This window comes from Vipera ursinii, assembly GCF_947247035.1.
Source record: "Vipera ursinii genome assembly, chromosome: 12".
Lineage (NCBI taxonomy): Eukaryota > Metazoa > Chordata > Lepidosauria > Squamata > Viperidae > Vipera > Vipera ursinii.
In genome coordinates this window covers 15,038,596-15,065,185 of record NC_139525.1, presented here as the reverse complement: position 1 = coordinate 15,065,185, position 26,590 = coordinate 15,038,596, and the positions used below count along the sequence as shown (strand labels likewise).

Sequence of the window (26,590 nt, the reverse complement as noted above, 5' to 3'; positions counted from 1 at the left end):
CCAAAACCTGCTGCAACCACCCAGCAGAGGGGGGGAATAAAAACCAACCCCCCCACCCCCCCTGCCAATCCTCAACAGAAATGCTCACAACAATGAAAACCTCGGACAGGAGGAAGAGCGCCGCCGGGCGGGCAGGCGGGTGTCTTGCTCGGCTGTGGCTGTGGGGGCACTTTTTTCAGTGCCATTGTAACTTCAAACAGTCACTAAGCGAACTGTTGTAAGTCAAGGACTACCTGTACTTCATCACTTTTTTCCTTTTTTGGGGGGGTCATCAAGTTTTTGACACCTTGCTACGCGATTGGTGGTACTCGGACGTTGCCCCATCCTAAAATGTGGTACAGTGAGTGAAAAGGTTGAAAGGCCCTTCGCTATGGAATGTTTTGCTGAACACTGGAAGTACCAATTTCAACAGAAATATAGATCGGTCACGTGACTGTGGGACGCCGCAAACAGCTTTAAATGCGGGCTGGATGCTGTGACTGCAGCAGAGGTAGCAGTCAGAACTTTGGAACTGGCTTGTTGGGAAGAACCTTGGTGGAGCAGTGGGCTAATGCCTCCTTAAGTAACACCAGCTGCCTGCAATTAGTGCAGGTTCGCATCCCACCAGGCTCAAGGTTGACTCAGCCTTCCATCCTTCCCAGGTAGGTAAAATGAGGACCCAGATTGTTGGGGGCAATTAAGCTGACTTTGTAATAATGCCGCTTGGGTGTGTGTGTGAAAGCCCTAATAAGCAGGCATATACATAGAATGAAGGCTACTGCTAAGCTTGTAAGCCGCCCCGAGTCTTTGGAGAAGGGCGGGATATAAATGGAATTAAAAAAAAGTTATCTGTTGTAACTTTGAATGGCCATAGTGACGAATTCATAATTGTCAAGTCTGATTTGCGCTTTCACCTACATTTTTCCTTCGCAATATCAGGGAGGGTGGTGGATGGACTGTAGGGGTGGGAGAATGGTATTCAAGCACCCATCTGTGAGACATTGCAATCTCAAGGACACACAGCAGATATCCCAGGGGCTGGCTGTTTCCCATAACAAAATGAACAGAAAAGATTGGTGGACGTTTTGGATTGTGGGTGGCCCAAAGGGAAAAGCGGGAATTAACTACACTTGCTTTTGTGCAGGAAAGCCGGAGCTGGTTTTGCTTCTTCTACGCGAATGTGGTATATTCAGTAAAGTTTTATGCTCTTGGTAAAATAATGTCTCATGTTCCTTTTTCTGGATTTGCCAGCTGGACAGTTGACATTAATAGCTAAAAGACTTGGAGAAAACCTAAATTCAGTTGCTAACCACAGAGCTCCCAATGACTTAGAGTCAGCTCAAATCAACAGTGTTATTTTATTTATTTATTTGATTTCTATTACTGACAAACTCAACTAAGTGACTCTGGGTGGGTTTACTGTAATTTTATCCCTGAGACAAAACAATGTGAGGTGGTTTGGACTAAGAATTAGTTAAAAAAATGCAACATATAAAAGATAGGATTGGAAGTTTACATATTTACAGTCTAATAGTATACAAATACAGCACATAAAATACATGTTGGTATTAAATAAGTGTCAGATGTACTTGAGACGAATAACATGAAATAACATCAGGCGGTTTCTATAAGTATAAGCCATAACTATGGATAACATGTGTTGCAAAAAAAAAGCACATGGATTTTGCAATATAAAGAAATGTACCCGTCACTATCCTGTTTATATCAACACTCCAAAGGGCTGGCAATCTTATTAAAAAAAATAAATCTCAAAACAATGGTCTCTATGGCTAGAGTGAAAAAATAGGTGAAAGGACCAAGATAGCTCTATATTAATCCTTTAAGGATAATTTTTTTACTTTTTTCATTTCAATCACTCCTTTCATCCCCTTTCGGTACATTCTCTTTTGATTTTATTAGCACTTCGTGGTTATTTTCTGTTGCTCTATTTCACAAGATACATAGAGGGGGAAAAAATCACCTGATTTAAAAAAAAACCTTATAACTTATAAAGCATTACAAGATTGTAAGCATTAAAATCATGAGCATTAAAAACAAAAATGGAAACCAATCCTAAGAGAGTAAATAAATCACTTTCCAGCTATCAAGATCTCTCATAGGCTAACCGTCCCCTCTCCCAAAAAAATATCAGGCCAGCTTCTCCAGCATCACGATGACCCGTGTAGCCACTACCCGCGTTCCCACAATCTACCGATCACCCCGGTCCAGCTGGTGGGCAACGGTGGAGCCGTGCTCCCCAGCGCGCATGCGCGGGCGGGGCAGGCCTCCTCCTCTTCCTCCTCCGGCCCGACAGTCTCAGCAACCCGTCGGGGAGGGCGGGGCCGCGCGGTTGCTTAGCGACGGCGCCCGTGCGGCCTAGTCCCGAAGCCGCCTCAGCTGAAGCCTGGCGGCGGCGGCGACTCTTCCCAGACTCCGCAGCCGCTTCGCTTTCCGGCTGCTAGGCCTCTCCTGCGGGCGCCCTCATGCTGTGGATGCCGCTGGGCGGGAGCGGCCACCACGGGGCCCCCCAAGCGGAGACGCCGCCGCCGCTACCGCCGCCGCCGCTGCTGGCAGACCCCGAGCGGGCAGCTGCATCGGCGAGGAGCCCGGGTGAGGAGGGCAGGGGGGCTCCGTGGCTGGAGGAAGGGGGTGTTGCTGTTCTTCTGAGCTCTGCTTCCCCCGGGCAAGGCCGCGGCAGGGTTGGATACTCTGGCCCAGGCTGGGAGAGCTTCCCAGTGCAGGGGTACTCTACCTTGCAGAGTCCCAGCGGGAGAGGGGGGGGGCTTTCCCGGGCCTGGCTGCGATCGCTGGGGTCGTAGAGTCGTCTTCATGGAGGAGGGCGGAGTGGGTGGGTGGGGGCTTCCAACCCCCTCCTTTTTCTTCCCCTTCAGAGAACTGAGTTGCTATCCTGGTTTTATCTCGAGGGAAGGCCCCAGGTGGCCAGCATTTTTTTTTATCAGTACAGGTAGTCCTCGACTTACAACAGTTCATTTAATGACCGTTCAAAGTTATAACATTGCTGGAAAAAGTGATTTACGACCATTTTTCAGGCTTAACGACCGTTGCCACATCCCCGTGATCAGGTGATAATAATTTGGATGCTTGGCAACTCATATTTAGGACGGTCGCAGCGTCCTGGGGTTACGTGATCCCCCTTTGCGACCTTCTGACAAGCCCAGTCAATGGGGAAGCCGGATTCACTTAACAACTGCAGTGATTCCCTTAACCACTGGGCCAAGAAAGGTCACAAAATGGGGCAAAACCTGCTTAAGAAATGTCTCGCTTAGCAACATAAATTGGGCTCCATTGCGGTTGTAAGTTGACGACTACCTGTATTTTATGTCTGTGAATCTATCTATCTATCTATCTATCTATCTATCTATCTATCTATCTATCATCTATCTATCTATCTATCTATCTATCTATCTATCTATCATTTATCTATCTATCTATCTATCTATCTATCTATCTATCTCTATATCTTATCTATCTATCTATCTCTATCTATCTATCTATCTATCTATCTATCTATCTATCTATCTATCTATCGCTATATACTATATAGCTATATAGCCTTAGCTATATCTATCTATCTATCTGTCTGTCTGTCTGTCTGTCTCTCTATCTCTCTATCTCTCTCTCTCTCTCTATCTCTATCTCTAACTCTCCATCCATCCTCAGTAAGGAGACCAGGAAGTGGCTTAGATCCCTGGTGGGGGAAGCAGGCAGGGGAAAAGGAAGCCCAGGGCCTTCAAATGCCTTTGGTAGGTCTGCCTTGGACATTGATTGATTGCATTCATTCATCCACTGATTGCAGTGATGGATTGAGATCCCATTTGCTGCTGTCTGAAGCATTGGATATTCATATGTGGTACCAATAAAGAAGAATATTTGTAGCTCAAGGTTGAAATGAAGGGTCTTTGGTGCTCTCTGAACTTGCTGGTTTTCTTGCAGACGTTTCATGACCCAAACTAGGTAACGTCAATTCCAGTAAGGAATGCGGTTTGCTATCAGTTTATATTCTCCTTTATTGGATTGAGTTTTGGCCTTTGGTGTGTCTGTCTTGGTCGTGTACATTGCATTGATTGATTGATTGACTGATATCAGTTTATATTCTCCTTTATTGGATTGAGATCTGGCCTTTGGTGTGTCTGTCTGGGTCATGTGTACATTGCATTGATTGATTTATTGATTGATATCAGTTTATATTCTCCTTTATTGGATGGAGATCTGGCCTTTGGTGTGTCTGTCTGGGTCATGTGTACATTGCATTGATTGATTGATTGATTGATATCAGTTTATATTCTCCTTTATTGGATTGAGATCTGGCCTTTGGTGTGTCTGTCTGGGTCATGTGTACATTGCATTGATTGATTTATTGATTGATATCAGTTTATATTCTCCTTTATTGGATGGAGATCTGGCCTTTGGTGTGTCTGTCTGGGTCATGTGTACATTGCATTGATTGATTGATTGATATCAGTTTATATTCTCCTTTATTGGATTGAGATCTGCCCTTTGGTGTGTCTGTCTTGATCATGTGTGCATTGCATCATTTGATTTGATTTATATAGCCGCCCATCTTGCCAAAGTGACACTGGGCGGCTCACAATTAAAAAAACAGCAAAAACAGCACCATACAAGTAAAAAGCAAAATATAAAACCAGGTAAAAAAGCATAAAGCCCCTTAAGCAGGTGAGTTGAGAAAATATTAACAGCATTCAGGATAAGAATTAAATAGGCTTACATCTGTAGATGTTGGGCAAGATATTTTAAAGGTCATCATTGGCAAGATACTGTTAATATATCATTTGTCTGCTGTTCTTTATAAAAGAAAAAATCATGGGAATCCCTGAAGCTTAAATATTGCACTAAAACTAAAATAATAACTAGAAGAATGCTCATCTGTGCAACCGTTTGCGCCTTATTATTCATTATAAAATGGCAAGAATAGTTCTGTATCTAGAATCCTGTGGGGTGTATGACTTTGGTGGTGTACTTAGCCAAATCTTCAGACATGGGTGGTAGAACTGCCATATCACCTGATTTGCAATACAGGTAGTCCTCAACTTACAGCAGTTCATTTAGTGAACATTCAAAGTTACAACAGCACTGAAAAAGTGATTTATGACCATTTTTCCACATCCATGACCATTGCAGCATCTCCATGGTCACGTGACCAAAATTCAGATGCCTGGTAACTGACTCATATTTATGACATCATGGCATTGTGGGGTCATTTGATCAGCTTTTGCGACCTTCTGGCAACCGACGTCAATGGGGAAGTCAGATTCGCTTAACAACCGTGTTACTAACTTAACAACTGCAATGATTCATTTAACAAATATGGCAAGAAAGCTTGTAAAACGGAGCAAAACTTACTTAACAAATATCTTGCTTAGCAAAAAAAACATTTGGGGCTCAGTTGTGGTCATAAGTTGAGGACCACCTGTACTAACATCCAGCAAGAACCATGCCTAGAATAAGAGAGAAAAAGGAACAACGAGAATATTCATCTTCATTTCGTTCCATCTCTAGGATTGCAGCCAGAATTAAAAGCTGCTAGTATTATGGAATGTCCATGATCAGGTTAGTACACTGGTTTGTATTGTTGGAAGAGCAGTGGTTAGGAAGTGCAGAGTAGTAACAGCAGCAGGCCAAGAACACCGCAGAACTCTGAGGTTTGGTGCCTTTTGCAAGCACATGTTGCCTGGATATGTAGCATGACTCCTTGAAGTTACTTCTCAGCATTGGGCATTCCACCGTAATTATTCAGTGGAGCCTTTGCTTAGAGGCAAATCAGCAGTTTCTTTGGCTACAAAATGGTTTGAAGAGACCAAAGTGAAAATAGGTTTATCAACAGGTATTAATTATGATGGTTAACATAAAACTTCTTGAAAGATTGCATTTTCAAGAAAGAACCTTTCAAAAGTGGCCTAACTAAATTTCATTTTTAATGTGAGCCATTGTGCCCACAGTAAAAAATGACAATAAAGGTTATCTGACTACCCAGAGTTGCTGGGAGTCAGGAGGCATATAAATTTAATTATTAGTCTCATAAATCAAAACTACAAAACCACAATTTTTCAATCATTGGAAAGGAATAATTCCTAGCTGAATCTGTTTACAACAACGTATAAAACAGTATTATAATAATAGCCAAAGTCCACTGTGGGAGCAATATACGGTAATATAATTCTGTCAGCTAATATTCATTTTAGAAGTGTAACTGAAAGTAAAAATAATTCCTGACTCCTCAGGAAGAGTTTTACTAATAATCTCTGTGTTTAGTGTCCTTCATTTTAATGGATCTGAATATTTGCCCAAAGGTTGGGCTTCTGATAAAGTTTATAGCTTGGATACGTTTTTGTGGATGTGGATGATCATTCGATAGTCAGAGACTTTATTTCATAGGGACCATTTCTCTAAGAGAGGGAGGGAACCAGGTGCCAGGAACAGGCTGTTCCATTTGTGCCTTTGGTCTTCCCAAGACCCATGTTGCTTTGCTTTGGCTTTCTGTAAGAAGTGGACACTGAATTAATGAGCCTATAGCTTGGTTCTGCAGAATTGCTTTCTTCTGGAGAAATAATATAGTTTATTTACAATGTCTTGCTTAGTTAAAGAATCACTGCTGCAAGAAATGATGACTAACTTAGATAGATAGCCAATAGAGATGTGCCATCACCTGTGGTCCTGTTCATGCCCATCCTTCAAATGATACAGTGGCTTTTGTGATATTGGATCTATACAATATTTAAGAGCTGGTGAGCTGGTGGGCTATGTAATACCCTCCATTTTGTATTCAGTTCCCTCGTCACGTTTATTTTATTTTTATTTATTTTAATTCCATTTATATCCCGCCCTTCTCCGAAGACTCAGGGCAGCTTACAAGCTTAGCAGTAGCCTTCATTCTATGTATATGCCTGCTTATTAGGGCTTTCACACACACCCCAAGCGGCATTATTACAAAGTCAGCTTAATTGCCCCCAACAATCTGGGTCCTCATTTTACCTACCTGGGAAGGATGGAAGGCTGAGTCGACCTTGAGCCTGGTGGGATGCGAACCTGCACTAATTGCAGGCAGCTGGTGTTACTTAAGGAGGCATTAGCCCACTGCTCCACCAAGGCTCTTATGACCATCATCACCCTTTCCTGATAATTAATTTCCACTAACTGTATATTTTGTTTTGAGTAAGCTTTCATATACAATTCAGCGATCACAATATGCACAGCACAATCACAATATCATGATAGAACCAGGTTGTATTCTCAGTGGTGGAGCTCCTCAATCTAATCTGCCTAAAGAATTTCTGTTAGGATAAAGTGAGACCAGGAAATCATAAATGCAGTCTTCTGCAGAAGGAGGAAAGGAATTAGTGGCTGAGCAGCATTTAACATCCTAAGGCTGCTTGCTTGAAGCAAATTCCACTAAAATCATAGGATACGATGGAGGCACTTGCTCAAACCGAAAGGAAGACTTAGTTATCAAATTTAGGTGCTGCCCATTTCAATCTCGGCGCAAGAATGCTCAAGATAGTTCATCTGAATATCAGATGATCAAATTAAAATGCATTTATTTACTGGAAAACAAGATTCTTTGAATTCATTGGAAATTACTCTGTAGTAAGAACTTAAATCTTTGCAGACTGCAAAGAAATAGGTTTTGTTTATGTGGCTGTTAGTTTGTAACAGTGTTTTAATTGTACTGTAAAGTGAAAGGTTTTTATGGCATCATGAAGACCAATCCATTCCTTCAGATGGATTATGTTGTTATACGCACACACATACAGACACACATACATACATACAGAGCGAGAGCTGGTCGTATACAAACATTTTGATGCATGCACTTTTTATATGCATTAACAAGTTTATATGGCTGAGAATAGAGTAAAATCAAAACATATACTATGTTCTTATTATATTTACTTTATTTCCAGGTACAGTAGTTAGCTTCCTCACGTGGAAAAATGTTGCTCTTTTCATGCATAGAAAATAAGTTACAGCTACATTTTAAGCAATGAACGTTGATGTAATGAGTTTAGTAAAGCTAATTCATAGATATCATGTAATTGCAGTTCAAAGTCATTAAAAAGAATGGGAGATTTATGGCTGCATTCAGTGTGAAGTTTATTATCACTGAAAAGGAAGTTGAGGTTCAAGAGAATGGTTTGAAATGATCGAACAGGCTTTTTATGACAGTGACAACATGTACGATTTTGGGTACTTCCTCTGCTTGAAGGTACTTTACCTTTGCCAGTATTAGCTATGCTGATCAGGGTTAGTGTTAACTAAAGTTTGCACTTGATGGGTTGATATGCAAGCAAAGGTTGAAGTTAATCTTGACTTAGGATAGTTAAAATGTAACGCTATATATCGAGAGCAAAACAAAGAAGAGAATTTATATTATAAATTTATGGTGAGGCATTGTGTTTATCTATGACTGTTACTAATCTCTTCATCAGGGTACGGCATTTGTTCCAGCCAAGTATAATCAATAAAATCCTCATTCTGCTATATTTAAATTTCATTCCAATTAATTGTACATTAGTACTGAATACCTGCTCCATATTATTACACGATGTCTAATTGAGTTCGGTTCTTAGTAAAGAAGCTAAAAATACAGCTTTATTCATTTTAAAAATGCAGTAATTGTACTTTTGTTTGTTATTTATACTTTTCATCTCACTTTGTTATTTTGGAGAATAGCCAATGCAGTTGTCAGTGAAAATATATATTCAAAAAAGTACAAACTTATTACAGCATAAAAATAAATCTCTAAAAAAAAGAATTCAATAGATTAGCACCTGTTTAACAGATTATTTAAGAGCCCAAAGCATAGCTACAGAGAATGCAATTATCTGCCACTTCAAGGACATATAAAAACTGCAACTATATGGGCAGCATTGGCAGCAAGTTACTTAAAAGGAATCTAGGCTCAAAATCAATAGAATAGAATAGAATAATTTTTTAAAAAAATTTAATTCCATTTATATCCCGCCCTTCTCCGAAGACTCAGGGCGGCTTACAAGCTTAGCAGTAGCCTTCATTCTATGTATATGCCTGCTTATTAGGGCTTTCACACAAACCCCAAGCGGCATTATTACAAAGTCAGCTTATTGCCCCCAACAATCTGGGTCCTCATTTTACCTCCCTCGGAAGGATGGAAGGCTGAGTCGACCTTGAGCCTGGTGGGACTCGAACCTGCACTAATTGCAGGCAGCTGGTGTTACTTAAGGAGGCATTAGCCCACTGCTCCGCCAAGGCTCTAGAATAGAATAGAATAGAATAGAATAGAATAGAATAGAATAGAATAGAATAGAATAGAATAGAATAATAGAATAGAATAGAATCTGGAAGGGACCTTGGAGGTCTTCTAGTCCAGCCCCCTGCTCAAACAGGAGAACCTATACCATCTCAGACATGTGACTGTTTAGATCAGGGGTAGGCAACCTTGGCTCTTTTATGGCTCATGGACTTCAACTCCCAGAGTTCCTGAGCCAGCATGGCTCAACTTGAAAACCTCTCCCTTTCCTCTCAGCGTGGCTGGCTCAGGAATTCTGGGAGTTGGTGTCCATGAGTCATAAAAGAGCCAAGGTTGCCTACCCCTGGAAGGTGGCGCAAATCACTTCTGAAAACATTGTCAGGGAAACTGGGGTTGTCAAGACTGAAGGCACGGTAAAAACAAATCAATAAATCCCTGTATTGTCTGATGCTGGAGACAGCAATCACGGAGAACCTTTTGTTTTTGTTTGTTGATGGTCCAGTTCCTTGACAGGTGAGAATTACTCCATGGACCTTTGGTTGGGTTCTTCTGCTGTGCGCATTGTTTTAGAAATTAAAATGTGTACACTGCGGGAAATTAAAAATGGTATCTCTGGTGTGATTCTCAGGGCTGGGTGTTCTTGAAAACCTCTGCAAATGTGTAGGCTAATGATAATAAACTTGGAGGGGGGGGGGGAAAGCACCTGTTCTTTGCCTCACTCAAAACTTGACCTAATTACTTTATTTATAGGTATTTATAATACAGAGCTGGCACTTTTTCTTTATAAGGTTTATTGGTTTGAATTCTGCATGTTGTGAGCTATTTATGGGTTGTTTGTTGCAAGCAGAAATTGTGATTCTAAACTATTGAGCCCACAGTCAGCAGATCTGGGGAAGCATCCCACTTATAATTTGTACATGTGAAAAATTTCATCCATTTGTTCACTGTGTGACTAGCACAGTAGAATTGATCGGCTTTATCTATTTTCTTTCCTTCGTTTAGCTTGGTTAGATTGTATCGTCCTGTATTACTGCATTAATTATTCTAATCATTTATTGTAATTATGGGGGGTGAGATATTACCCCCTGTAGATAGGGCTCGTAACTTGGGTGTCCTCCTAGATTCACAGCTCTCCTTGGATGATCATATAGGAGCTGTGACTAGGGGGGCCTTCGCTCAGGTTCGCCTGGTGCCTGAATCTGCTCTTATAGTATATATTACCTAAAAATAATTTTCATTCTCTGGCTATCTTTTTAATCTTTTAGCCATATACAGGTAGTTCTCAATTTACAACCAGAATTGAGCCCAACATTTCTGTTGCTAAGTGAGACATTTGTGAGTTTTGCCCCATTTTATGACCTTTCCTGCCACAGTTATTTCGTGAATCACTGCAGTTGTTAGTAACATGGTTGTTACGTGAATTTGGCTTCCCCATTGACTTTGCTTGTCAGAAAGTAGCAAAAGTGGATCATGTAACCTTAGGATACTGCAACCATCATAAATATGAGTCAGTTGGCAAGCGTCTGAATTTTGATCACATGACCCTGGGGCTGCTGCAACGGTTGTAAGTGTAAAAAATGGTCATAAGCCCCCTTTTTTTCAGTGCAGTTGTAACTTTGAGCTATCACTAAATGAACTGTTGTAAGTTGAGGACTACCTGCATACAGCTTGAGTTGATGAATTGTTACACTGGAACTATCATGCGTGGCTTCAGGTAGTCTGTTAAATTGTGATGTTCCTTTATGACAAAATGCCTTGACAAATGTAATTGATGCTATTAACTGTCATTTATATATGGGTGAATAACACATGCTTAATTGGTATACAACGAGAATAGCAGGACTATAGAATGCTTTGTGTTGACATTGAAAGCCACTTTGGTCTAGTGGTTAAGGCAGGGTTCCCCAACCCCCGGTCCGTGGACCGGTACCGGTCCGTGGCATTCCGGCAAGCAAAGAAGCAAGCAAAGCCCCATCCGTGGGATGCAGGCAGCACACAAAACCACGCGCCCTCTGGTCTGCGGAAAAAATGTCTCTCCATGGAACTGGTCCCTGGTGCCCAAAAGGTTGCAGACCTGTGGGTTAAGGCACCAGGCTAGAAAACGGGTGACTGACTGTGAGTTCAAGTCCCGCCTTAGCCATGAAAGCCCGCTGGCTGACTTTGGGCCAGTCAGTTTCTCTCAGTCCAACCAACCTAATTAGATAAAATTGCTTAAATTTATGATGAGATGAAATCGTAGAGTATTAATTCTGCAGTCTAATTTGGCATGACTTAGAACTAATTTCTGGTCAATTTAATTGGACTTGCTTTTTCAGTCCTGCACTGGACTGCTGCCTTAGGAGAAGCAGCATAAGGCATTTCTAAGTCACTGTTGGCCATCCCTATCCATTAGATGCAAGGTTGTTTATTCAGCCTGCTTGAATAAACATTTGGTCAGTCCCGGATCTGTCTCCAAGTGTTCCTCTTTCCTAAGATGTAGATTGGGGTGGGTCCTGACAGTCACATTGCTTTGAGACTGAATCCTGCATTCATTAAACAACACATTGGTCAGTTTTTCCAAGTCGTAGATTTTACTAGAAGTGTATGGAATCATAGAAAATCTTTTCTGCTGTATTATTTTGAATAATGTAGTTTCGTTGAACTGTCCAGATACTTTGACGTACTGAAACCCCATAGGATTGCAGAAGCCCAGGCTGTCTTCTCTTTGGCTTTCCAGTCTAGCTACGATTTTCATTATACAACGGAGACTAAAGATACAGTCTCTCTGACAAGAACATTTCTCTCTCTCTCTGTAATTTGAACAAAATTGCTTCCATTTAACAAGTGACCTATTTAAGACTGCACATTGTATTTATCTTCTCCTGCGTATTCCTCTTTAAACTTTAAAACGTTTTATTTTAGAATGTTTGGGCACAATTCGATATGAAATTTTAATATACCACCCAGATTGGAATGAAGAAGAGTTTTGCAAAAGGATAATCATATGATTCTCATTTATTTCAAGAGGCCTGTACTAAAAGCCATGCTGGCGGTTTATTTCCTACTTGTTAAAGAACAATGGGAAGACGTCCTTAGACATTAGTGTCTTTTAAGGATGCTGATCAGTTTTATATGAAATTGTGAGCAATGTCACAGTGAAAAAAAAAGGATAATGAGGCAAACAGATTTGTGGAAATGTTTATTATATTCAGCATGGAACTTCTCTTTCAATATTGCAGTATTGTGATCTAATGAAACAGCAATTGAAGTTTTAAATGTCAAGTCTACAAGAGAAATTGGCTTTAGTCACTTCTTTAAGGTTCAGTGATTTGGAATAAAATGCTGGAATGCGTGCCGTCTCTGTACAGTATATGGAAGGTTTTTTCCTTGGTTAAGTTTATGCAACCAAGTTTTACAATTCAATTAATTGTCCTGAGTTAATGAAGTAGTAGCTTACTGAAGTAACAGGCCTAGTGCCATAAGGACATGAAGTAAATACATTTTTCTTGCTTACAGTGGGAAGATATCTATTTAAATGCATCTGTGTGGAGATCATTCACGTGGCAAGCTTTGTGTGAGATTCTAATGACTTTAAGTCTTGTCACAGCAATTATTCTAGTAAGCAGACTTTCTCCATGGAACTGCTTCTGTGAAATTGTCTCTATCTCTTGATGCATTTTATGTAACCCTCTAACAACACCTGAGTCATACTCTATGCTGAAGTTCTAGCCAGTATTAAGTTACATATTTTTATTGTTTTGCTGTGGAGGTGGAGGTAGGAGAAGAAGCAGCAGCAGCTGAGGCAGAAATGAACTAAAGCCAAGCATCTTAATAACTTCATGAAGCCGAATCCTACTGAAGCAAATGTGCCTCTTAGTTAAATAAAACTGAATAAGAATTGCTAGGAGGAAACGTTACCTTTTTCACAATGGATGCACATAATCTAAACATTTTGTGTCCTTCACAGAACGCATAATAGTACAAAATCTGATTGAATAAGAGACGTTCTTTTCTTTTCTTTTTTGAAGTAAACATAAGGCGTCACATTCTTCCTTTCTGACATGACAGCGTGCCTGGCTGAGGAATTCTGGGAGTTAAAGTCCACAAGTCATAAAAGGGCCACTGTTTGAAGACCCCTGAGACATTTATGGATTCTAGATCGCTTTTTCTATTGAAGGAAAAAGATCTGGGCATAGGTTAGCTTCAAAACGTTTGTATGACGTACGGAGTGCAAGAAACTCCAAATTATTCTGGAGTTGATATGGGAAAACTAATTTCCACTAAGCCAACTGTGGAAGATAATCTTGTCCTTTTAGCAAATAATATGATATGTGTTCCACTAATAGTTCAGAGTTTCCCAAAAGGAGGCAGCCTGGAAGTTGGAAGACTCAATAGATCAATAGTCTGGTCAGCCTTGGATCTGCAGGAAGTGCATCCCATAATTGGGGAGCCGTGAATAGTAGCACCTCTAAGTGCACACATAAGCAGACTTGATCCATACTCAAATTATGTTTTTATAAAAAAAAATACATAAGTGTTATGTTCGCAGTATCATCTTGAGTTAGCTGCTTAAATGTTGCGTTTTGCCTCAACTGAAGCTGTTGAATGCTGTCTATAGAAAATGCATTAATGAACAGGTAGTCCTTGATTTACAACAGTTCATTTAGTGACCATTGAAAGTTACAACGGCACTGAAAAATGTGACTTATCCCTGTGTTTCACAGTTACGACCTTTGCAGCATCCCCATGATCACGTGATCTTAATTCAGATGCTTGGCAACTGGCTCATATTTATGACCGTTGCAGCGTCCCCCGGGGTCACGTGATCCCTTTTCGCGAACTTCTGACAAGCAAAGTCAATGGGGAAGGCAGATTCACTCAACAAACTGGGTTACTAACTTATCAACTGCAGTGACTCCCTTAACAACTGTGGCAAGAAAGGTTGTAAAATGGGGCAAAAGTCACTTAACAACAGAAACTCTGGGCTCAATTGCCATCATAAGTCAAGGACTACCTGTAATTATGAAATCAAAGTACTAAGAACTGCAAGCCAGGTCAACTGACTGGTGGCATCTGAGGCATGAGACATAGATGTCCAAATGATTCTTGTCATTCAAGATCTAGAGAACAGCATAGAACTAAGAGGAACTTCTAAGCTACAAACCTTTTTAGAAGAAATGCATCCAACTTTTGGAAGATTTCAGAGAGCCCTCGGCTGAAATCTGAAATGAACTTCTGGGAAAGGAAGGTTAAAATCAGATACCAACTTCGCTCTCCCTTTGACCCATCATCTAATAAAATGGTTTGTTTACTCCTGTCTGGTTTATCTGCAGTAGAAAATAATTCCAGCATATGACCATATTTTGTTTTAACAGTTTTGATCTCCATGGGACTGAAAAGTTTTTTTACATACGTAAATTAGTCAAATATTATCATAATCTCTGCAGCATGTGCTTTTGTGAATATTTTTTTTAATTAGGAATTCCTGTACCTACCATGTGAGGCTGTAACAGAGATACAAGAAATTATTTGGGCATTTTAGAGAAGAAAGAAAATACTTTAATGGTAAGTTAAATTCTTCCATTTCTTTTTAATGCATGTATTATTTTTCGGAAGAGTTACGTTAGTCTATGAAGCATGGAGCAATATATAGTTTGATGCTATGTTCTTAACTTGAACATTTGTTCTAATTGCAGAGCATTGCTTCAACATATTTCTCATCACCCAAAGTATTTTGCTAGAATATCAGCATCTTTTTTTCATTTAAAATGCATTCGTATTCAACTATGAATTTGATTTGAAATTATGGAAATATTGTCATGGGAACATGACAATAAATTAAAAATAAATTCATATTAATACAAAAGGGGTTATGTTGGAATGGTATTTGAGGTGAGATTCTTTAGTATAAGAGGGGAAAATGTTCACTGATACATATAGAAGACCTCCAAGGCCCCTTCCAACTCTGTTATTCTATGTTCTATGACGTCAATTAAATATCTCGTGTTCTGTGGTTCATACATTGGAGATTTTCTCCCTGTTGACCGCTAGGGGGCAGATTCTATTTGAATTAATGTATTAAATGCTGGCTTGGTTTCCACCAAGAAAATATTAGGGGAATACTCAATATCACTTTATTTTCCTTGGGGATGCTGAGAATTGAAACCATGATCTGGGACTGATCCTCGTTTTTGAGAAAGCAGCTTCTGGGGCGCTTTTTCCCCATTGCTGGGGGTGGTGAGAGTGGCAGGAACACTCTGACTGCAATTTCCTTACTTGAATTAACCAAATAAAGACTCAAATTGCTTTTGGGATTACTGTTGGGGAAGCAGTAAGAGTTTCTGCTAGATGCTCTAATTAATAGGAATGTTAAATGATGTGCCAAACCTTTGCCTAAATTTGACAATGGAGTGGATGAAGATTGATAAAACTGAACCAGAATCAGTATAACATAAAGGCTGAGCCAGTTTGCTCTAGCGGTTAAGACACCTGGCTAGAAAACAGGAGACTGTGAGTTCAAGTCCTGCCTTAGCCATGAAAACCAGCTTTTTGTGACTGGGCCAATCACTTTCTCTCAGCCCAACCCACTTCACAGTGTTATTGTTGTTGTTCTAGGGGAAATAGGAGGAGGAAGAAGTATTGTCAAAGCAAAAACATCCAAGTATTAGATATATTTGCTGCCTTGTGTTAAAATATACACTGTATAAGTAAAGGTAAAGGTTCCCCTGCACATGTGTGCTAGTCGTTTCCGACTCTAGGGGCCGGTGCTCATCTCCGTTTCAAAGCCGAAGAGCCAGCGCTTGTCCGAGGACATCTCCATGGTCATGTGGCCAGCATGACTAGACACCAAAGGCGCACAGAATGCTGTTACCTTCCCACCATAGTGGTCCCTATTTTTCTACTTGCATTTTTACGTACTTTCGAACTGCTAGGTTGGAAGAAGCTGGGACAAGTAACAGGCGCTCACTCTGTTACACGGCACTCGGGATTCGACCTGCCAAACTGCCGACCTGGGAGCTGAAGTTCACACATCTTCATGCTGCCAACGTTGAGAAATACTGCTATAAAGATGAAGTCTCCAAACTTGGCAATTTTGAGACTTGCTGACTTCAACTCCCAGAATTTCTCAACCAGCTGGCTAAGGAATTCTGGGAGTTGAAGTCCACAAATCTTAAAGTTGTCAAGTTTAGAGAGTCCGGCTATAAAGCAGTGGCGGACATGCTTAGTGCTGTAGTCCCATTGTAACAGTTGAAGGTCTGAGAGTAATGCATGGAAAAATAACACACAATTTTTTTGTTTGTTTGTTGTTTCTTTCTTTAGCATTTTCCTGTTTTAGGTTTTTTTTTGGTACATCATACATTTTCTAATTCAGGAAATATGTGCTGTAAATGTTTAGCAGTGGGGCTAGAAAAACTTTGATATCAGAGAAAAGAGGTTTGGGATGGTCTCTGGCCTTGGGAACTGACTTTCCCATGCTTGTAATAATTGCTTCATTTGTATTAACAGGAATCAAGACTTCTTTGATTAATTATGTAAATTATACCTAAGCCTTTGGGTGATCTTTCTTATATTAAGATTTTGAATATTTCTTGAATATCAAGTTGATGAATGTTATAAAGGAGAGAATGTGCCTACACACCATGTAACACTATATAAAGGAGAGAATGTAGCACACCAAACACCATGTAACATTATAATTTTACACCTAATAAGTTTACACCTAATAGACAGATATTATTGTTCTGGCAATGTTTATAAATTTTAGGGATGTCAAAGAGAGCTTTAAATACCTGGGTTGCTTTTAAAAGTTGTGTGGTAGGCAGCTGATCACACACTTCTCTTTTAACGGCCCTGCAATTTGGAAATTGTTTTGTGCCCTCAAACATGATGAGCTCAAGTGTTTACATCTCATATAATTCCCATAAAATTTTGAAAGATGGATTTATATTCTTGCGGTTACTACTACCATCCCTCGCACTCCTCTTGGGCCTCCAGGACAGATAATATTTTCTTGATTTCCGTGTACGGTATTTGGTGCTTCGTGTGCCACTGGAATAATATGAGATCTTTCTGTTCCAGTGGCATATTTGATTCCCGTCTTTGATCCCTGCAGGAAGTGAAATGAGATTACTTGCTTTTGAACAGGGGTCTTCAAACTTGGCCCTTTTAGGACTTGTGGACTTCAGCTCCCAGAATTCCTCAGCCAGGCACGTGTGCCTGGCTGAGGAATTCTGGGAGTTGAAGTCCACAAGTCCTAAAAGGGTCAAGTTTGAAGACCCTTGCTTTTGAAGAACTTTAGCAATGTTCTTGTCGTTGTTGCTGTTTGGGAGTCAAATCCCGGCTTTAGAACTCACTCATGTCTCTGAACGAACAAGAGGTCTCTGTTTGTCTGTAAATTAGATGGATTGGTGGGACCACGTCTTGATACAATTGCCTGATCACAGTGATCAGCTGTTATGCCTTAACATATATATATATATATATATATTTAAAAAAACTGGAGTGAAAAGCGTACTTTTTTTAAAAAAAAATTTCGTTTTGTTATTTCACGGTGCATAATTGCCGATAGGAGAGCCAGTTTGGTGTGGTGGTGAAGGCACCAGGCTGGAAACGTGGAAGACAGTTTTAGTCCTGGTTTAGGCTTGGAAGTCAGCTGGGTGACTTTTTTTTTTTTTTGCCTGGGAAGCAAAACTTCTGAAAATATTGCTGAGAAAAGTGCACGGAGTCCATCAGGCAGTCGCACTCTTGAGTTGCAATAAATAAATCACGAAAGACCTTTTTTTTAAAAAGGCTGGTGTAGCAACTTCATTAAGCACCATCCTCTGTGACCAGTACTCGGGTCATTCTAGAATACGTGTTTTCTCTGAATTGCATTAGCAACCCCACTAGTCAGTCGTGACTCTGCTGAAAAGCAATGTTTAGGTAAGGATGCCTGGTTGCTAAGCAACGGGCAGCAAAGGCTTAAACACTTAAAGCTGTAGTGCAAAGTTTTCACTTCAGAGGATGAGATCTTTGCAGCTTACAAATGGGAAGCTGGTAGTACTGGATTGTTTTCTCCTTAAAGTGCTTTGTGTGTACCTGTGCCTGTGTGTGGTATGCGTGTGTGATATTTATCTCTGTACCGCTGTATTATAAGGAAGCTTAAAATTCCTGGGGTCCTGGATGCTCTCTGAGCTTGTTGGTGTTCTTGCAGACATTTCATTGCCAAGCCAGGTAATATCAATTTGAAATTTTGAAATTTACTGCACCACTTGACAAATTAGCATTATTTACAGATTTTTCTGCTGAGATAACCTAGGAATCCGATAATAGTTTTCCCGTTGTTTCAGACAGGAGGGGAAAAAAAAGGACATCTTTTATTTTAACAGTTTGGTTTCTGGGTAATGTAAATTTTTTCCATTATTTTCTTTCTGTTCAGACAGGAAAGATCTTTTCAAAAGTTTTGTCAGGAGAAAGCTACTGTTTTCAATAAACAGGCACAGCGTCAGTCCAATTTATAACCTTCTCTTCCTCATGTGGGAGTAGCAATCTTTTAATTTTTGATATTTGGATGTCAGCACTATTGGGTCACCCAAAATAGTATGATGTTGCACAGAAGAGAGGCATTAGCATGTATAGGAAAACTGTGGTTAACAGAAATGCAAAAAAGGCACACACCCCACTTTCAAGGGGGGAAAAAGTCCCTAATAGGGGGAACTCCCCAGCCACTCTAGTGACTAAGGAATACTGTCCCGAAAAAGGATTGGTTGTAATTTTTTCTCAAAATGTAAACCACCTCAGAATGATTAATGGCAATAAAAATCATATAGGATTACTTCCTCATAGCCCTGTGTTTAAAGGCAGTGGTGATTTTTCACATGGAAGTACCCCCTTGGCCCTGGTGGTTTTTAAAGGAAAAATGACACAGCTGAATTTTCTTAATAGCTTTCAGAGTTGACAACTACTTTAAAAAAAAAAAAGGGGGGGGAGAGACAGAAACTCCTGTGAGTCATGGAAGTGGGTGTGTTTCTGCAGAGAGCAGCTTTCATAACTCATCCAGTCCCTTAGCAGAGTCCAAAGAGTAGAAAACTGCTATACACACTTATTTTTGCCGGAGAACTTATCATCGGTATTAGCGGTGTGGATGACAGGTAAGCTGCCTGCTTCCTCTTGAAGACAGTTGTGAGTATCCAGCCGCAGTGCCTGCCTTTGGAGATCCAATTTTATACTTACTTTATTGGCTTTTGGAGTCTTTTTTTTTGGGGGGGGGGATTTGTTACAGTTCTTTTACTTGCCTCTTCTTTATACTGTAAGGATATGTGTGATTCCCCCCCCCACTCCCAATCTCAAGAGATTTTGGATCCATCAGTGATAGAATTTGGTGAGAGATCTGAATGAAGCAAGAAAAAAGGATTTTTTTGGGGGGGGGGAAAAGCGTACATTTTAATGTTCTGTGGTTAATTTTGAAGAAAAATAGTTCTGAAAAAGAAAACCTGTATATATTTGCCTCTGCTAGGCGTTTTGGAAGAGTTTTCAAGTTGTGGCTGTGAAAGTAGTTTGCAAAAAAAAAAAAAAAGGAAAGGTAAGAGGAGAAAATATTTAACCCTTCATCTTCCAAAGATGTCGTCCTCTGATGGTGCCAGTGGCTGCTTATTCCAGTTAGTCCCTTGGGTTGGAAAACAAATGCTATCAGAAAGGATATTCGTGGGGAAAGAACAGGTCAGTAGCAGAATTAATTGCCTCTTGTTAGAGCATTAAAACACCAGCTTTTCATTTTGTTCCGTTTTAAGAAGTTGCTTGTTCTGTATTTTGGGTTGTGCAACTCTTTATCCTTATAGCAAACAAGGGCGCATGCAAAGTTCACCAGTAAGAGCTTATAACTGACTAAATTGCTTATTTAGGAAACTGTTGGTAGGTAATATGATAATTACACGTTCAGTAGATACAAGGTTCTTACAAGGGCCCTGTACCCCGCCCTGAGTCCTTCGGGAGAAGGGCGGTATAGAAATATTAATAAATTAAATTAAATTAAATTATCTCTATGATATTTCACACCAACACTAGTTTACATAGTAATCTATACAGGTTCTCTTTTATTGCTTTTAATCTGTTTTGTTTTGCTATTTTGTGCTTTCTTTATTTCCTGGACTTAGAGTTGTAACTGCAGGTTTTTAGACCAAATATTTTTGTATCTGTATAGAAACAAGACAGATGCATACAATGCTGGTTGATCTGCTGGTTTTACATTTTTTCAATTCCTTTTGTGGGATACCTTTTGTTTATAGTTAGCCGCCTTGAATATTCAAATAAAGTTGAGAAACGTTGCCAATAATACAGAGTCTCAAATGTTATGAGAGTTGTGAAGTTTCTGTTCAAAATACACTTTCAGAGGATACTGAAAGGATAGGCTTGCCCAAATAGGGTTTTGTGTTTGTTTTTAAAGGGGAGAAATCCAGTAACATTAAAAAAAAGGACAATAACTGGCATAGACTTTTTGTGGTACTTCTCCAGTAAATGTGAGAAGAAAAGTACCAGGCTAATTGCATACACCAGATGCTTTTGCTGGAGGAGAACTCATCAAATTTGCAAGCTGGCAGGAAGTGCCAGTACTCCAACAGATAGGCTCAAGATGCAGAACAATCTCAAAAAGACTTGACCACTGGAGATTTTTAAGAAGAGACTGGACAGCCATTTGTCTGAAATGGTATAGGGTTTCCTGCCTTAGCAGGAGGCTGGACTAGATGACCTCCAAGGTCTCTTCCAACTATGCTCTTCTGTTATTTTGAGTTGTTAGAAACGGTTGTACTTTACAATCTCTTTATATATGCAGTGATATTAAGGTTTGCATATGAAAATGTCACAATCTATCTAAGAATGTTAGTTTTAGTTCACAGGAAGACATCAATAATTGGAGCACTAACCAGGTCTAACCCCTCCCACAGAGCCCTCCTATATATTTGTGTGTGTGTGTATATATAACTCCCCTCTGCTATTCATTAGAACAGGGATAAATTTTTTCAAGCCTCAGAAAACATGTTACTTTTTCAACCAATTGAAGAGCTGTGTTATGTTTGCAAATTCTGAATAGTTTATATCTCTCTATGTCTGTCTATATCTGTCTGTCTGTCTGTCTATCTATCTATCTATTGTCATCATCCAGGGTGCATTTTCCTTAAACAGATTCTATCTGTATTTCAAGGACTTGTTTCCCTTTTTTCAAATAGCATCTGAATTTATTTAATATTAAAGTGTCTTTTTTCGTAAGTTAGAAATAGAGGAACTTCTGTGAAAGAAGGCACAGAAATATGCCAATGAATTGGGATACTTAATATTAGACCATCCTCAAGTGGATAAAAGGTAAAGGTAAAGGTTCCACCGCACATGCGTGCTAGTTGTTTCCGACTCTAGGGGCCGGTGCTCATCTCCGTTTCAAAGCCGAAGAGCCAGCGTTTGTCCGAGGACGTCTCCGTGGTCATGTGGCCGGCATGACTAGACGCCAAAGGCGCACGGAACGCTGTTACCTTCCCACCGTAGTGGTCCCTATTTTTCTACTTGCATTTTTACGTGCTTTCGAACTGCTAGGTGGGCAGAAGCTGGGACGACTAACAGGCGCTCACTCTGCTACGCGGCACTCGGTATTCAACCCGCCAAACTGCCAACCTTCTGACTGACAAGCTCAGCGTCCTAACCCACTGAGCCACTGCGTCCCTCCTCAAGTGGATACTTGTCCAATATTTAACAGAAAGACTTCCAAGAAGCAAGGGTGATTAGTCTTTTTGGGCCCCACTGGGAAACAACTCTTAATGCTGCTTCTCTGTAATTTAGTAGTTCAGACCCAAATAGTCAGTTTCATTAACCTCATTAGAAATAGTGAGCAGCTGCTAAATTATGTCCCATTAACTTGAATGAAATTTTGGTATGCCTGATTTTCTTTGGATTTGGGACAGTATTTATAGAATCATAGCATCTTAGGGCTGAAAAGCACCTTGGAGGTCTTCTACTCCAACCCCTTGCTCAGTGTAGGAATCCTTATACTATTCCAGACAAATGGAAGTCCAATCTTTTCTTGAAAACCTCCAGGAATGGAGCTTCCACGACTCTGAGAGGCAAACTTCTCCATTGATTAATTGCTGTCACTGTCAGCAAAATCCTCCTGAATTCCAGGTTTGATCTCCCTCTGTCCAACCTTCCCCCAACCTTCATGTCTTGCCCTCAGGTACTGTAAAGACTAAATTGACCCACATCTCTGTATGACAGCCCTTCAGGTTTTGGAAGACTACTATCCTGTCATCCCTAAACCTTCTCTTTGCTAGGCTAAACATACTTAGTTCCCTTAGCAATTCATCCTTATGGTTTACCCCTTCCATTTGATGCTCTTCTCTGCACTCTTTCTAGGGCCTCAGAGTATTTTTTTCGTATTGTTGTGACTAGAACTAGACAAAAGTATTCCACGTGTGGCCTCACCAGTCCAGTATGCAGTAGTACTGTACTATCATTTGTGATCTCCATGCTATCCATTTGTCGATGTAGCCTAGGACTGCACTGGCTTTTTTTTGGCAGTTGTAGCACCCTGCTGTCTCATATGTAAGTGGTGGTCTCCCAGGACCTCTAAATCCCTCTTACATGTATAACTGTTGGGTCAGATATTCCCTATTCTATACCTGTGCATTTGGTTGGTCCTGCCTAGATCCAGGACCTTACTTTTCTCACCACTGAACTGGATCATAATGGATAGGGTGCAATACTCAAGTCTGTCAAGATCCTTCTGAATTTTGAGTCTATGTTCCAAAGTGTTAGCAATCCCTCCCCAGCTTGGTGTCATCTGCAAATTTGTTGAGCTCTGCTTTTATCCCCTCATCTAGATCACTTAGATGTTGAAGAGTACTGGCTCCAGTACAGAATCTTGAGGTGCCCCACTGCATTCTTCCCTTTGTATAGAGATAGTTCCAGTAAGGACCACACATTAATCCAACTGGTGGTGGTACTGTCTATCCCACATTGCTCTTTCTTACCAAGATTAGGCTGTAATCTACTTTGTATCAAATGCCTTGCTGAAGTCCAAGTATACTATATCCACAGAGTTTCCTTGATCCACTAATTTATTCACTTTATTGAAGAAGGCAATAAGATTTGTTTGGCCTGATCTGCTTTTAACAAACCCATGCTGGCTTTCGCCTTGTTCATTTCTAAGATTGTCAGAAATTTGCTGCTTGATGAACTTCCCCCAGGATTTCCCCAGGTATTGATGTCAAGCTGCTTGGTGTGTAGTTTCCTAGATCCACTTTCCCACCCCCCCTTCTTTTTGAAGATTGGACTCACATCAGCAGTTTTTCAGTCCTCTGGCAAGTACCCTCTTCCTCCAGGAGCTCCAAAGGATTCAGTATGGCTGTCTGAGGAATTCTGGGAGTTGAAATCCACAAGTCTTAAAAGTTGCCAAGCGTGGAGACTTCTGCATTAAAAAAAAAATCAGACTTTCTCTACTTTCCAAGAAAGTCTGCAAACCTAACCACAGGGAACTATAGTCTCCTATCCTCAAGGCCCTTTAATTCTCTTAACGAGCCTGGAGAAAGCAGAGATACTCCCAACGGCTAGTAATGCTGCCTTGTTCTCTCCTCCTTTGAAGCATTTAACAAACACCTTGAGGCAGAATAGAAGAACAAGGAGAGGAGGGTCAGGTTCTCTGTCTTCTCTCAGGCTGTCTTAGATTTGCTGAACTCCCTCCGTACTAGACATAGTTGGTAAAGACAGGAATGTGGAGATCCTGCAACCCAATGCCCCTGTGGTTACGATTCCATCCTCAAAATCAAGTCTTGCTCTTTTAGTCGTTGTTAAGATTTCTGTCCTTTGAGCTAACTGCTAGCTTGGCTTCCCACAGTAGAGGAAACGCAGGCAGAGGAACCACAATGAGCCAAAGCCATTGCCTGCTTGGCAGAATATATCTTGATAATCCGCAAAATGGCAGTGGATCGGTTCAGCCTGAAGGATCCGGACTAGTGAACGGGGTTAAGCTTTTTGCAAAAAGAAGGAACCTTACCAAGGGCAACCTTCAGCCTCCAACGACTGACTTACCAAATGGCCTTAGCAAAGGACTGCAACCAAGCGGACAACTTTGAATCTTCCCTTTAATCTCTCATTGTGAATTAATAATCATTAGTTTAATGAAGAGAAGGGTGAGGGGTGACATGATAGCAGTGTTCCAATATCTCAGGGGCTGCCACAAAGAAGAGGGAGTCAAGCTAATCTTCAAAGCACCTGAAGGCAGGACAAGAAGCAATGGATGGAAACTAGTCAAGGAGAGACGCAACCTGCAACTAAGGAGAAACTTCCTGACAGAACAATTAACCAGTAGAACCACCTGCCTCCAGAAGCTGTGAATGCTCCAACACTGCAAGTTTTTAAGAAGAGACTTGGACAACCATTTGTCTGAAATGGTATAGGGTTTCCTGTCTGAGCAGGGGGTTGGACTAGATGACCTCTAAGCAGCCTTGTCATAGAGCTGTTAAGGCAGGGGTGTCAAACTGCCGGCCCACGGGCCGGATGCGTCATCATCCGGAAGCCGCACCCACCCCAATGGCAAAACAGTCCCGATACGTCTCGTGACGTCACGTGATGTCGCGAGTTTGACATGTCTGCATTAAGGCGTTATTGTTCACAGTCTCCAGGTGAGTCAAGGCCTGCCTCAAACTAGCTTTTGAGGCCGAAAACAAGCCTGCTTCACAATGAAGTGTAGCACATTCCACCCTCCTCACCCCCAGGAGACGGGCAACCGATAGAAATCTCTCTAGAACATACTGTGTTTTCCAGACTTCTGAGAAGTATATATATCAAATCAGAAGATTTAAGGCACATACAGCATCTTTTTTTATAAGAGTTTTTATTGAATTTTATAGGGTTAGGAAGAGGATATAACCAGGGTAAGGATCAGGATTTGGGATGGGGTTAGGATTGGGATTGCGGTAGGAACAGGGTTGGGAACAACATTGGGGTTCTCCCCCCCCCAAAAAAAAACATTTTCAAGCTGTAGCAAACAGACTATTGTCCGGGTACGTCTGTTCAATTAACGCAAATTAATATAACAGTAAATAGATATAATATATATATGCTAAACGATAATCATAAACGGTATCAATTAGTCAATATATGTCGTTCTCCTTACTAATATATATTCAAAATAACATATCACATTCATTTCTCGCTAGTTCGTTTTCCTAACCGTTGGTAAAATTTATCCCATGTTTTGAAATAAATTGAATCCCCTTTCTCTTTAATCTCTAAGGTTAATCTGTCCATTTCTGCACACTCTAAAATTTTCTTGATTAAAATCTCCTCGGTTGGTAGGTTTTCATTTTTCCCAGTATTGGGCAAATGCTGTTCTCGCTGCTAGCACATACAGCGGCTTTTAGCTGTGTTGTCTGCAAATTCTGGGCATTTTGGAATTTTGGAGGATGAGGCAGATTGCTGCCGGTATGCAGAATTGCAGAAATATGCTAAGGTCTAATTGTAGTTGGGGCTGCTAATGCAATCATGGACAGTCTAAAATTGTAAGTCTGGTAACGTGTTGAGCGCGCAAGCTTTGTTTTTAGAAATTCAAAAAAAAAATATACTAGTATTTTTTCCAAAACTCTTCAGCAGACTCTTCACTGTTTTTTTCCAAACGTAAGGGATTGTTTTCATTCATTTCATAACAAATTAGGCTGGAGTTCCCTGTTTATAAAATACAGTCCGATGTGCCTTTAGACTTGGGTCATATTTAAGTGATCTTTTTTGGACACAGTCCAAGTTCTTGTTGTTTCCAGACCACTGGCAAAACTCGGGTTGTTTATGAGGACATGTTCTGGGAACTATCTGGGAATGTGGAAGATTTTTCCTCGCCTTATTTTTAACTTTTTCCCCTTAAGCGTTTGTTCCATTTAAAAAATAAAATAAAATCCTACAGGTGTTCCTCTGTTTTCTGCTGCTGAAGATCTTAGCTCCAAAATCCTCCAGTTAAGGAATTCCTGGCAGTGACCTCCCTAGCCAGGCATTCATGTTATCGTGCAGCAAAAATAAGCCTCAATAATTGGGAAAAACAAATAACCCCACGTTTCTGTTTTGGGGAAAAAAAATAATAATTTATGCTTTGAACTGGTTTGTGTAAATCACTTTTGATTTTTTTTTGATTGGCAACGAAACCCCTGTGGTTGCTATTGATTTTTTATACTAAATTTCAATGCTGAAATGTTAGGTTTCTTGTCGATCTGTTGTTTGAATGAGGCTTTCCAATGCTGATGTCTCCCCCCCTCCCCCCCTTGAAATAAAAAAAGAAAAGAAAAGGCGAGACCATTCCTTTCTGTAACTCATATGGAAATTCTGAGCTGAGAATTCCCCTTGATTTGCATAGCTGGGCTA

General features: G+C 40.5%; 1 protein-coding gene across 1 annotated transcript in view; it reads left to right on the top strand.

The window, feature by feature from the left end:
* The first annotated feature begins 2,399 nt into the window (after positions 1 to 2,399).
* ZC3H12B (zinc finger CCCH-type containing 12B) overlaps positions 2,400 to 26,590 on the top strand; it is a 41,241-nt gene continuing 17,050 nt past the window's right edge. The window contains exons 1-2 of the mRNA XM_083372308.1: positions 2,400 to 2,589; positions 14,703 to 14,788. The gene's annotated coding sequence lies outside the window, so the exon portion shown is untranslated. The remainder of the gene's footprint in view (positions 2,590 to 14,702; positions 14,789 to 26,590) is intronic.